The sequence below is a fragment of the Zingiber officinale genome, chromosome 5B (genome assembly GCF_018446385.1).
Source record: "Zingiber officinale cultivar Zhangliang chromosome 5B, Zo_v1.1, whole genome shotgun sequence".
NCBI lineage: Eukaryota > Viridiplantae > Streptophyta > Magnoliopsida > Zingiberales > Zingiberaceae > Zingiber > Zingiber officinale.
Genome location: NC_055995.1, coordinates 75,930,369 through 75,945,307, shown reverse-complemented (window position 1 = coordinate 75,945,307; position 14,939 = coordinate 75,930,369).

The window sequence follows — 14,939 nt, the reverse complement described above, 5'->3', positions numbered from 1 at the left end:
CAAGAAATAGCAATAGAATACTTGTGAGCTTCCATTTCTAGTTTAGCTTCTCTTTTTTACGTTTTCACTGCTGCAAGAGGCTTCTTCATCTGAAGGAGATCTTTTTAGTGTACGATTCATTCCTTGGATTAACAACCTCTCTGGTTGTAATCAAGTCAAGTCTGTGAGCCTCTTCTCTTAGTTTATTGCTTTTAATTTTATGCAAGTGTTTAAGTTATAAGTTCGAGAAGGGTATTTTGGCTTTGTATTTTTTTAGAGCTATTCAACTCCCCTTCTAACCGGCCAACGAGGACCAACAAGTGGTATCAAAGTCAGGACGCTTCAGGAGGACTAACCGTCGGTCGAAGCACCGAACAAATGGCTGGACCAAGCATATACTCACCGAAGTTTGAGGGGGAGTTCGCTAGCTGGAAAAAGTGAATGCAGGTATTTTTCAAAATTGACTTTGATTTCATTTTAATAATAGAATTCGGTTTTGTAGTACCGGAGGGCAAAGAAAAATACCAGTGGATGAAAAATGAGCAGGCTAACTATGTAGCAAACGGTAAAGCAGAATTCCATCTGCTGAGTGTCCTTTCACCACAAGAAGTCAACCAGATCGGCAACTACGACTCAGCAAAAGAACTGTGGGAAAAGTTCCTTGAGATGCACGAAGGGACATCTGAAGCCAAACTCGCAAGACAGGATTTACTTCGCAACCAGCTCACCAGCTTGAGACTTGAAGAAGACGAAACAGTTGCACATCTGCACTCAAGAATTAAGGAGCTTATCACCAGACTTTCGAATCTCGGAGAAAAGGTAAGTAACCGAGATTCGCTAAGGTACACACTCAATTCATTTCCTAGAAATACTAAATGGGCATCACTAGTAGATGTTTTTTATATATCTAAGGACTTAGAAACTATTTCCTTAGAAGAATTATTTTTCACATTTGAAGTGCATGAATCGAGATGTGCAGGTACGAAGGAGCCGAAGCACAACATTGCCCTAAAAGAATCGAGAGACGAACAAGAGTCAGAATCCTCTCTCGACGATGAAGAAATGGTAATGATGATAAGGCGATTTAAGAAATTATGTAAATCTAGAAAAACTAAACATCTGTAGGGTAGAAAGAAAAGGACGATCCGATGCTACTACTACAACGAAGAAGGACATGTCAAAGACAACTAGCCCAAGCTAAGGAACAAGGATAAGGACAAAGGAATGAAGCCTGTTCGAAAGAATGAGCACAAGACTCTGAAGGCAACGTGGGACAATACGTCGTCCGAATCGGAAGTCGAGGGCTTCTCCGGACTTGCATTAATGGCAAGTCATCAAGATGAGGACTACAATTCAAGCTCGTCCGAAATGAACATCGATGAAGGGGGAGCTATGTCAGAAGAAAGCAGCAGTTCAGGGGGAGACACGGATAACTAGATCGACAAGGTAAGTCAGGTACGATCTCTTCCTCCCGATAAATTATTTAAGTTTGTTAAATTGTTAACTAAGGATTGCTGTAAGTTAGAAAAAGAAATTAAAAATTTTAAAATAATTCTAGCTAAATCTTGCCCATTAGAAGAATTAAACAAATTAAAATTAGAAAATAATGATTTAAAAATACAAATAGATAACTTAAAAAATCATGCATGTTCACATAATACAAATTTTAGAAAATACAATAATCTAAATTGGTATTTTAGATATCACAAGGGACAAACTAGGAATATTTTAAAAAAGTATATCCCTAAGAAATTCTTAGTTAATCCAGTTGGTTGAAACCTATATTGGGTTCTAAAGTCTTGTTTAACCCAAACTCTAAATTAGACTTAGCGCTTTCAGCGAGAAAATTAAACGTTAAATTTCTTTATGAGGCTTTGTCTAAGAAAATGGTTGTTGCTCCAATAACCAAGAAGGCTTAGTGCCTCACCACTGTCTGGAAGTTAAAATATTGAAATAAAATATTTAATTAACTTACTGATAAAGTATTAAAATGGATTTTAAATAATGCTTTAAAAAAAATTTCAAACATTTTTTTCTAAAAATTACTTAAAATTCTTTTTAACAATAGAATTTTTAACTTAGAAAAAATTTCTTGCTTTAAATTTTTTGCTTAGAAAAGTTCTCAAAAATATTTTAATTTTTTCTAAAGTTATTGCAAATTTTTGATGATATCGATAATTTTCAAAGTTTTCAAAATTATTACCCTTAGAGTTTCTCTTGGTACCTCATTTTTTTATGTGATCAAAGGGGGAGAAGGAAAATGTTAAGTTTAGGGGGAGGTAGATTACACATTTTTATTTTTTACACTTTATTGCAATATTATTTGTTTTACTTTTATGTCTATATACCCTAGCATAATTTAGGTTGCTCACATCAAAAAGGGGGAGATTGTTGGAACCCCAAGATTGTTTTGATGTGATCAACAAGTTAAGTTAGGTCCTGTGGTGTTTTAACCTTGTGTCTAAGTGTGCAGGAGCTTAGGAGCACAGGGAGTCGAGCAAAAGATGCAACTAACGAGAAGGACGGCACGGGAGAGAGCCGACGGGCTTGGTGCGTCCGAGGGACGAGGTGTTGAGGAAGAGTACACAAGCAGACGAGATGGAAGCGTGCGATGTCTCAGAGGGACGAGAAGCCGGAGCGGAAGGTTGCTCGAGAAGGCCGAAATTGGGTTCGGGTGAGCCTTATTTCGGTTGGCTGAAGTCACCCAAGCGAGCGGAGTCATAGCGAAAGACCCAGCTCGAGGCGAGTAGCACCAGAGCATAGGGCTTGGACCAAAAGTCAACTTGACTTTAGTGGTCCCCGGGTGCTCAGAGCGATTCTGGGTGCCCGAAACCTGATTTTGACTGGATCACGTTTGACCACGATCCGTTGTGAAGGGGATTAAATTTTATCCCACTCCCAGGCACCTGGAACCCTCCAGGCGTCCCGACCAAGGCTATAAATACAACATTTGTCCAAAAGCTTTTTAACACAACAAGAATTAGCAATACAACACTTGTGGGCTTCCATTTCTAGTTTAGTTTCTCTTTTTTTGTGCTTTCACTGTTGTAAGAGGCTTCTCCGCCTGAAGGAGATCTTTTTAGTGTGTGATTCATTCCTTGGATTAACAACCTCCCCGGTTGTAACCAAGTCAAGTCCGTGAGCCTCTTCTTTTAGTTTATTGCTTTCAATTTTATGCAAGTGATTAAGTTATAAGTTCGAGAAGGGTATTTTGTGTTTGTATTTTATTTAGGGCTATTCAACCCCCCTTTTAGCCGGCCAACGAGGACCAACAGACTGTTGGTCATCATGATTATAGAGTGAGTGAGGAAGTACGGGCGAAGCCTCTGAGCGACGAGCACTAAAGCATAAGTCGACTTCTCAAGACCAGTGTAGCGAGACTCAGCATCTTTTAATATATGGCTTAAAAAGTACATTGATTGTTCCTCGTCGCTCTGCCTAACTAATGTCAAACCGACCGCATGCTCTGCAGATAACAAGTAGATCTGGAGTGGCTCGCCAACACATGGCTTGGCCAGGACAGGCAGGGAGTTGAGGTATTCTTTGAGCTCTTCGAATGTCTTGTCGCACTCCTCAACCCATTGAAATTTTATCGCTCGGCGCAATATTTTGAAGAATGGCAAACTTTGATCGAATGACTTGGAGATGAATCTGGATAGCACTGTGATCCGACCGGTCAATCGCTGAGCTTCCTTCAGGTTGCGAGGCGGGGACATATCTTGCAGCGCTTTTACTTTGACTGGGTTCGCCTCGATGCCCCACTCGGTTACGATGTAGCTGAGGAAGCACCCACTCTTTGTGTCGAACAGACACTTACTTGGGTTCAGCTTTATCCCATAAGCCCTAAGTGTATGGTAGGTCTCCTTAATATCTGCACATAGGTCAGCCGCTCGAAGGGATTTTATCAGTATATCATCTACGTATACCTCCATGTTACGATCGATCTATCGTCGAAACACTTTATTCATCAATCTATGAAAAGTGGCTCTGACATTCTTAAGTCTGAATGGCATGACATTATAGCAGTACGTTCCATCGGTCGTAATGAAGTTGACCTTTTCTTGATCTTCGCAGGCGAGCGGCACCTGATGATAACCCTGGTAGGCATCTAGCATGCAGATCAGCTCGCATCCCGCAGTGGAGTCCACCATCTGGTCGATCCGAGGTATCGGGTAGAAGTCCTTTGGGCATGCCTTGTTCAGGTCATGGAAGTCAATGCAGACTCGCCACTTGTTGCCCGGTTTGGAGACGAGGACAACGTTGGCGAGCCAGCTCAGAAATTGAGCTTCCCTCACGTGTCCATCTTGCAACAGCTTTTCTACCTCCGCCTGGATGATTAGGTTCTGCTTAGCGCTGAAATCCCTTTTTCACTGCTTTATCGGATGAGCGTTCGATCGGACATGTAGCTCATGCTGAGCTATGCTTGGAGAGATGCCGGGCAGATCCTGTGTTGACCATGCAAACACATCATGATTTTGTTGGAGACAGGCGATCAACTCTACCTTCTGCTCGGCTCCCAGATCTGCAGCCCTCCGCTCGGCGAGGATAGATTTGGACTTCCTCTTTCTCTTCATAGACTAGGGTAGGAGGTTTTTCAGTAACAGTATTTACCTCTAGCCATGGAGTCTTCCGGGCGGACCTAGTTTCGGTTTTGACCATCTCGATGTAGCAGCGCCGAGCGGCTAGTTGATCACCCTTGAACTCTCATACTCAGTCGTCTACCGGGAACTTGATCTTTTGACAATAGGTAGAGACTACTGCCCAGAACTCATTGAGGGCTGGTCGGCCTAGGATGATGTTGTGGACTGAGGGGGTGTCTACCACGATGAAGTTCGTGATTCGGGTCCTCCTGAGCGATTATTCTCTGAGTGAAATGACCAATCTTGTTTGGCCTATCGGCAATACTTCATTGCCGGTGAACTTGTACAGCAGGGTCGTCATAGGTAACAACTTGGCCCGATCGATCTGCAACTGATTGAACGCCTCCTTGAAAATGATGTTCACCGAGATCCTTGTGTCAACAAAGATACAGTGAATAGTATAATTAGTGATCACCACACGGATGATCAAGGCATCGTCGTGGGTGTTAGGACCTTCGGATGCGGCTAGAGAGGGGGGGTGTGAATAGCCGACCCCAAATTTTCGTTTCTTCCTACAATTTAAGTTAGCGCAGCGGAAATACAATGTAGAAACGACACAAAGAATAGCAAACCTTAAACTCGACGATGTAACGAGGTTCGGAGATGATACTCCTACTCCTCGGCGTGTCCGTAAGGTGGATGAAGCCTATCAATCTGTCGGTGGATGAGACCCCTGATAACCGACTAATATGAACTCCTTCTGGGTGGAGAAATCTCGCCACAAACTTCTTGCAACAGCAAGATAGGAGTACAAAGATACAGCACAATACAAAGGCAGTAAGAATGTAAAAACACAGCTTGCCTTCTCGTCGACTGGATGAAGCAGCAACTTCACGAAACACCTACAACAGCAGGAACCAGCCGACGGACGCTTCCACGAAGCTTCAGGAAGATGAAAGCTCAGCAAAGCTCTGATTGCAGTAAGATCAGAAAGAAAAGAGTAGTGAGAGCGCAGCTCCTGTAGCCCTCGACCTGTTATATAACCTGCGAAGAAGAAGACACATAAACTAGCCGTTGTGTCGCAACGGCTAGGGCCTGGACTGATCAGGCTCCACCCTGATCGGTCCAGACCTTCTCTGATCGATCTTGGGACCGATCAGGACCTATGCTGATCGGTCCCCAGACCGATCAGCACGCTTCACAGAGAGTTGCCCAACTCTCTGATCGGTCTGCGGACCGATCAGGACTGCCGTGGACCACCGATCCCCTCTTCTTCTCCCCGATCTTATCTTCTCCACCGATCACTGTCCGATTCACCACCTTCATGCTGCCTCCTCTCGTGTCTAGCAATTACGCCAGACCACTGGATCGGTCACCAGACCGATCCAGGTTTAGAGCTCCCAGCCCTAAACCCTACCTGGTCCTGAGAACGAGCTACCGAGCCCTCTCTGACCTAGTCCAGAGAACGAGCTGCCGAGCCCTCTCCGACTTCGTCCGGTCCAGAGAACGAGCTACCGAGCCCTCTCTGACCTAGTCCGGAGAACGAGCTGCCGAGCCCTCTCCGACTTCGTCCGGTCCAGAGAATGAGCTACCGAGCCCTCTCTGACCTAGTCCGGAGAACGAGCTGCCGAGCCCTCTCCGACTTCGTCCGGTCCAGAGAACGAGCTACCGAGCCCTCACTGACTTAGTCCGGAGAACGAGCTACCGACCCCTCTCCGGCTTCATCCGGTCCAGAGAACGAGCTCCCGAGCCCTCTCTGACCTAGTCCGGAGAACGAGCTACCGAGCCCTCTCCGACTTCCACGTCCGGTCCAGAGAACGAGCTCCCGATCCCTCTCTGACCTAGTCCGGAGAACGAGCTACCGAGCCCTCTCCGACTTCCCATGCTAAGTTTCCATACTTGGACTTTTCCCGTGCCAAGCTCCCTGCTTGGACTTTTCTGTGCCAAGTCTCCATACTTGGACTTTTCCCATGCCAAGCTCCCTGCTTGGACTTTTCCACGCCAAGTCTCCATACTTGGACTTTTCCCGTGCCAAGCTCCCTACTTGGACTTTTCCCGAATCAGGTCAATTCAAGTCGGGTCAACCAGGTCAACCTTGACCAAAGATTGCACCCATAATCTCCCAAGTTTGTATCCTTGTCAAACATCAAGATACAACTTCAACTTCTCTATTCTCGTCAAACATCAGAATAGAACTTTTCTATTCTCGTCAAACATCATAATAGAACTTTTCTATTCTCGTCAAACATCAAAATACAACTCGAGTCAGGTCAACCAGGTCAACCTTGACCTAAGGTTGCATCAACAATCTCTCCCTTTTTGATGTTTGACAAAAACCATAATCAAGTTAGGTTAACCCGATAACCTAACTTAGGTTTTCCAATGTTCTTCCTTGAACATTCTCCCCAAACTCTAATGTTTTTCCTTGAACATTCTTTGGACATTCTCCCAAATCATTCTCCCCCTTTTTGACACACATCAAAAAGAGTGAATCAAGGTCAAGAGTTTCCTCCTAATGAAAGTCCCATACCTTTCATTGAAACCCTTAATTTCCCCCTTGATACTAAAGACATTACCAACTTAGTGATAATCACATATCACTAGTAAAAACTCCCCCTAAAAGGCAACTCCCCCTTGACCAATAGGTAAAGCTCCCCCTAAAGGTCAACTCCCCCTTGACCATTGCACCAACAATGTCTTGGAGAGTTTCAAACCTTTAGAAATAAAAAACACCAACTTCCAAAGCTGAAATTTCAGACAACAATCGAAAATCAGCATTTTGACACGCTCTGATCGGTCGCCAGACCGATCAGACTTCCCTGGATCGGTCCAGTGACCGATCCAGACCTCCCTGGACTGATCAGGGAACCTCCTGATCGGTCACACATGTCTGATTTCTGAATTTCTTCCTCCCGAAATTCAGAAACCCCTACAAAATTACAAAAAATTACAAAAATTATAAAATTTTGATGATACATTCCTCATAACATATACTATCATGGAAAAATAGTTTTCTATGAAAATAACTTCTATTTTCAAATCTTGATACAAAGTTTAAAAACTTTGAAATAGTTCAAGTTTACCTCAACTTTGTATCAACTTGCTCAATGATGAATGCTATCACTAGAAAAGCTTCATCAAGGTTTTTCAAATCAATTTTGAAATGATTTTAAACCATTCAATTTAGGACCACAATCTTAGGGCTAAGTGTACATGACTTGTACACAAGCTTTCCCTATGATCCTCCATTTTGAATTAGGCTCATCTAGGTACAAGAACTATGCACCTTGATCCTAACTCATGATCCTAATATCTCACACACATCTAAGGTGTATCAAACACATCCAAGTTAATTTTGATGTGAGATATGGGTTTAGGTCATCTTAAGCTAAGTTCTCATGCATTTTCTAAACAACAATTTGATTTCCATATCAAATTGAGTTTTTTTTTATCCTTAAATCAATTTAATTGATCATAAATGCAAGAGATGATGACATGACATAAAATAATATCATAAGTGAACATATGTGCCAATGTCATGATGTCATGGCATAAAGTATGAAACTTAAATAAGGCATGACATATAACTAACCTAAGCATTATCATGACATTTCAAATGATAGTAAATTAGATATGATGTCATGATATGACATATGGCAAACAATATATGACAAATAACATATAAAGGTATAGAAAATACCTAATTCTAGCCTTAGTTGTCATTTTTGATAATTTTGATCATTTTGCCATAAATTCCATATTCCTAAGTGTAATAGACCTAAAATCATATACTAAAAATTTTTAGATCACTATGTGCCAATTAGATTGACCCTTGAGAATTCCTCGAATATGGTTGGCACATGCTAATCACCTTAGGAATAATTTTCCATTTCATTTTCAAGGCTTGATTACACCTTGAAAATTCCTAAAGTGCCACCTTTTGCCATGATTAGGTTAACTACCTATTCAAGTAAGGTTGGCACACTCTAATCCATCTAGCGTGATGGAATCATGCTCTTAGGAACCCAATACCTATTTGAGCTCATTGGGTTCACTAAATATTCACTAGGGATGACTTCCCTAGCAACCCTCCTAATGACCCTCTTAGGCTTTAAAGCCTTGGCCATTTGGGACTCATCAAGATCAACTCTAGGGGTGACTCCCCTTGTGACCTTGGTGATGGTCTTCCTAGCCCTAGGTCTTGTTCCATAATTGAATGGAACATTATGATAAGTGGGCTTGACCACTTGAGACTTAGGTTTGTGACTCAAACCTCTCATGTCCTTGGGCTTTTGCTTTTGACCCTTAGGCCCTAAAGATGATTTCTCCAAATTCTTAAGGGTCATTTCTAAAGTGTCAAGTCTTGACCTCAAGACTTGATTTTCCTTTTCTAATACCTCAAGTTTTAATTTGTCATTTTTCTTTGAGGTATTCCTAGGCATATGTCTAGTTGTTTTGGGATTCCTACCTAGGTTTTCCTTAACCTTAGATGAGTTAGTCCTATGGTTGGCATTTCTAGTATTGTTCTTGTCTAGGCTAACATGTTTTGCACCTAAGCACATGTATCGGTTTCTAAGATTATCATGCTTATCATTATTGACAATTGCAATAAAATTACTAGCATGTGTCTTATAAGGATTGCAAGAATGTGCCTTAAAGGATACCTTAGGGTTTGCCTTAGCTCCCCCTATAGATGTGCTTGGTCTCTTGTCCTTGTGAGGTTGCCTCCCCCTCGGACATTGACTTCTATAATGTCCCCTTCGCTTGCATTGGAAGCACATCACGTGCTCCTTGCTCTTGCGTTTCGGGACTCCGGCTTCCTTGACCTTTGGTGCCGGTGGAGTCTTCCTAATCCTCTTTGGACATTTACTCTTGTAATGCCCATATTCCCTACACTCAAAGCACATTATATGTAATTTACTTGAAATTAAATCGCTTGAGTTACCTAGGGTTGAGGATGGATGTAAGCTCTCTTCTTCATCCCTTCCGGAGGTAGAAGCTTCTTCTTGCACCAATCTTGAAGAAGAACTCTCCTCCTCTTCTTCCATAGATGTTGAGTAGCCCTCAACTTCTAATTCCTTACCTCCATGATGTGAGCTACTTGGCTCACTTGACTACTCTTCATGACTTGAATTGGAGCTCTCCTCATGGAACTTAGCCAAGTTGTTCCACAACTCCTTGGCATTGTTGTATCCACCTATCTTACATAAGATATCACTAGGTAATGAAAATTCAAGGATTTTCGTTACCTCGTCGTTGATTGTGGATTGGTGGATTTGTTCTTTCGTCCACTTCTTTTTCTTGAGAAGTTCTCCCTTTCTATCCACCGGAGGAATAAAACCTACTTGTACACAATTCCAATTTGCTAGGTTAGTCATAAGAAAATACTTCATTCTTACCTTCCAATACGCGAAGTCGTAGCACTCGTAGAAGGGTGGAATCGTGATGTCTTCTCCGAGTCGATCCATTCTCTAGCTTGTGCTCCCCCGGGTGTTAATCCGACGAAGAGCAACCTCGCTCTGATACCACTTGTTAGGAACTTCGGATGCGGCTAGAGAGGGGGTGGTGTGAATAGCCGACCCCAAATTTTCGTTTCTTCCTACAATTTAAGTTAACGCAGCGGAAATACAATGTAGAAACGACACAAAGAATAGCAAACCTTAAACTCGACGATGTAACGAGGTTCGGAGATGATACTCCTACTCCTCGGCGTGTCCGTAAGGTGGACGAAGCCTATCAATCTGTCGGTGGATGAGACCCCTGATAACCGACTAATATGAACTCCTTCTGGGTGGAGAAATCTCGCTACAAACTTCTTGCAACAGCAAGATAGGAGTACAAAGATACAGCACAATACAAAGGCAGTAAGAATGTAAAAACACAGCTTGCCTTCTCGTCGACTGGATGAAGCAGCAACTTCACGAAACACCTACAACAGCAGGAACCAGCCGACGGACGCTTCCACGAAGCTTCAGGAAGATGAGAGCTCTGCAAAGCTCTGATTGCAGTAAGATCAGAAAGAAAAGAGTAGTGAGAGCGCAGCTCCTGTAGCCCTCGACCTGTTATATAACCTGCGAAGAAGAAGACACATAAACTAGCCGTTGTGTCGCAACGGCTAGGGCCTGGACCGATCAGGCTCCACCCTGATCGGTCCAGACCTTCTCTGATCGATCTTGGGACCGATCAGGACCTATGCTGATCGGTCCCCAGACCGATCAGCACGCTTCACAGAGAGTTCAACTCTGACGGTCGTCCAATCATCGTGCCCTAGCCCTCCCGATCCCCTCTTCTTCTCCCCGAATCTTCTCCACCAATCACCGCCGATTCACCACCATCATGCTGACACCTCTCTGTTAGTTACTGATCGGTCACCAGACCGATCAGTCAACCAGCGTATCACTGGATCGGTCACCAGACCGATCCAGGTTTAGAGCTCCCAGCCCTAAACCCTACCTGGTCCTGAGAACGAGCTACCGAGCCCTCTCTGACCTAGTCCGGAGAACGAGCTGCCGAGCCCTCTCCGACTTCGTCCGGTCCAGAGAACGAGCTACCGAGCCCTCTCCGACTTCGTCCGGTCCAGAGAACGAGCTACCGAGCCCTCTCTGACTTAGTCCGGAGAACGAGCTACTGAGCCCTCTCTGACTTCATCCGGTCCAGAGAACGAGCTCTCGAGCCCTCTCTGACCTAGTCCGGAGAACGAGCTACCGAGCCCTCTCCGACTTCCACGTCCGGTCCAGAGAACGAGCTCCCTAGCCCTCTCTGACCTAGTCCGGAGAACGAGCTACCGAGCCCTCTCCGACTTCCCATGCCAAGTTTCCATACTTGGACTTTTCCCGTGCCAAGCTCCCTGCTTGGACTTTTCCGTGCCAAGTCTCCATACTTGGACTTTTCCCGTGCCAAGCTCCCTGCTTGGACTTTTCCACACCAAGTCTCCATACTTGGACTTTTCCCGTGCCAAGCTCCCTGCTTGGACTTTTCCCGAATCAGGTCAATTCAAGTCGGGTCAACCAGGTCAACCTTGACCAAAGATTGCACCCATAATCTCCCAAGTTTGTATCCTTGTCAAACATCAAGATACAACTTCAACTTCTCTATTCTCGTCAAACATCAGAATAGAACTTTTCTATTCTCATCAAACATCATAATAGAACTTTTCTATTCTCGTCAAATATCAAAATACAACTCGAGTCAGGTCAACTCGAGTCAGGTCAACCAGGTCAACCTTGACCTAAGGTTGCACCAACAGTGGGGGATCTCGACTCCCTCCAAGTCTCGGGGGTCCGAAACTGATCTCGGGCCTGCTCGCCTTCTCCCAACTGCATCCCACCACATGTATCTCCAATCGTCGCACGTACGACTTCCGGGCTCAATTGGAATAGTCGCTCGTCGAGCAGCTAGCGATGATGTTTATTTCTCCCCGGGCGACATTGCTTTGATTTTCTTCTTCCCGAGCGGAGGGCCTGTTTCGGTCGTCTAGGCCCCGGGCGGGCTCAGCGCACTCTCTTTATTGGTGCTATCGCTCGGGCAATCTTCCCGCATTTTGCTGCCCAGCGGATTGATATTTGTGTCGCCGGTCGGGAGAGAGGTATCGACGATGGTAGCTTCGCTGAGCCGTCCGATTGACGATAGGCGTCAATCCTCGATAGTCGCGTGTGTTTTGCGACGTGGATTGGTGGATAGAGCAAAACATAGGTGTTCATACCTTGCCCTTTGATGTTTTCGGTCGGCTGGGCGCGACATGTTGCACGACATGCGTCCTTATTTCACGTGGCCATCCTCCTTCGGCTCTTGGCCCCTTGGGCGGTTGGTGGTTGCTCATCGGTCGACGTTCCACCGGTGCCGAAGGTTCGGCTAGTGTCTCCTTTCTTCTGGCTGCTTGGGCTTCTTCCACGTTGATGTATTCATTGGCCTTTTTAAGTATGTGATCATAATCCCAAGGCGGCTTCCTTATGAACGATCGGAAGAAGTCTCCCTCGATGAGCCCTTGAGTGAATGCATTCATCATGATCTCAGATGAGACCGAAGGGATATCCATAGTTACCTGATTGCAGCGCTGAATATAGGCTCGTAGAGCTTCCCTTGGTCCTTGCTTTAAGGAAAATAGGCTTACGCTTGTCTTTTGGTAACGTCTGCTGCTCGCGAAGTGATGTAGGAAGGCCGTTCAGAAATTTTTGAAGCTTTGTATGGATCCGTCCGGCAGCCTTCTAAACCAGCGTTGCGCCGAGCTGGAAAGTGTGGTGAGGAAGACTCGGCATTTCACTCCATCCGTGTATTGGTGGAGCGTAGCTTCATTATCGAACCTATCCAGATGATCATCTGGATCGGTCGAACTGTTGTAGGACCCGATCGCCAGCGGGGTGTAGTGCTTAGGGAGAGGATCTCGTAATATGTCCTCGGAGAACTGGCAGTTGATCCTCTTGGGAGAAGTGTTGCCTCGAGGCTCCTTGCCCTTTCGTGTGTCCTGAACGGGCGCTTCGTCCGAAAAAGATCCCCACTCTTGGTTGGCTTAGGCTATCTCCGAGGGTGTTTGGAACAGTGCCCGATGAAAAGGTATGGGTGCGGGTGGTGCCTCTCCATGCGTGCCGGTCGGCAACCTATTCTACCCCCAGATAAAGAGTTGCTCCGGGCGGTCCTCTTGTGCTGCTCGACCTCCTGCTGCGGATGTTGCTTGCTGCACTTGTCGATCGGTCAGCACCTTCTGTTATTGTTGCTCGACTATTTTCTGTGCTCGGGCTTGTACGAGTAGGTCGAGCTCTTCTTGGGTGAGAGTTACTGTGTGAAGTCGTCCAACGTCTTCCATCCTCTTGGCTTGAATGCAGGTTGCGTTCCCACAGACGGCGTCAAATATGATCTTGTCTGATAGTTGAGGTGATAGAAGCTGGGGATATGGCGCTCCAGTTGACCATGTGTTGACTCCTCGCACCCCTGAACCCACATCTGCGTCAGTGCCTAGCCAGGGAAGGGGTCACCGGTGATGACCCTCCGACGCTCAAGTCAGTCACCGGCGATATATGGAAGCAAAGCAAAGTAGCAAACAGTAGCAGCAATAATAGTAGATTATCGCATACCTCCCCTGAAGCTTGGATCCCCTTTATATAGGGCTCTTGTAGCGCGCATGCACGCTTCCCAAGGCATGCATGCTTCTCGAAGCTTTTCCTGAAAATATGTATCAGTAAAGTGTCCCTGACACAATACCTTAACCAGCCGAGCATATCTCTGGAGTGACAGTGGAAGCTTCTGTCGTACGATCTTCTGTCTGAACCAGCCACCGACCATGCCGCCTATCAATGACACATGCTCCCAAAAAGATAATATCTAACTAGCAGTGTCTTTTACTGGGTCGAGCGGGATAGTCTCTCTAGGGATAACCGCTCGGCTTGGATGAGTGTGTTATCTGGTCGAGCGGGAAGGCCGCTCGATCGACGCTTCCACTGTCTTGAGAAAGTCGCTCGGTCGCCCTTCTGTTTCTACATAGCTCGGTCGTAAATCCGCTCTGTTCTTGTAGCTCTATATAAGACCGAGCAGGGAAGCCGCTTAGCGTGCCCTTGCGGATACCTAGTAGCCTTTCTGAGCGTTGGAAGCTCGGAACCTCGTCGAGCTGTTATGATGTCAGATCGGGTCTTCCTTATCCCGATCGGGCGAGCGTGCTACCCGATCGACCAGTGGTATAGTGGCGTTTGATCACCTTGACTCTGACCTCCACCATGACACTGAACTCCACCATGACAACGAGGTGGGGCCTTCCCCCCTATCACTGCATCAAATACCATTGACTATCATAAAGCGTAAAGGGTCTATCCAAATTCGACTACCATGAAAGTAGGGGCCACATTAGGGTAGATACACACATGTATTCTTGAAAGGGAGCATCTAGTACCTTAGGATAGATCACTTTCAAGCATGATCTAACATTGAGATAAGGGAGGGATTCATAATTAAATTATCAATGATCATCATGGTGAAATCAAAATCCTAAAATTATCTCTAAAGCTGATTTTCACACTGTTCTAGAATTGTCAACGATTAACTGGTTTCAATTGTTCGCTTGCTTTCACAACAATCTCCTCCTTTGATTAATCTAGATAGCCTTTGATCAAATTATGTAAGCACCGCAGGTAGGGTACATAATTTGATCATTTTAAAAGTTGGGTACATAATTTAGTATTCAGAAAATTTAGCTACATGGTTCAATAAAAAGCTAACAAAACATTAAAGCTAATCAATCATATTATCTTTTGGCAAACTTCCAATAGAGTCATGCAATTGTAAGCACTTCATTTCCATACTTTGACCATGCAATTGCAGATTTCCAAAGATTACAAATTATTACTATTCAATATCTACATCCACCTGCAAAGCCTTCCATTAATCTTCATTTTC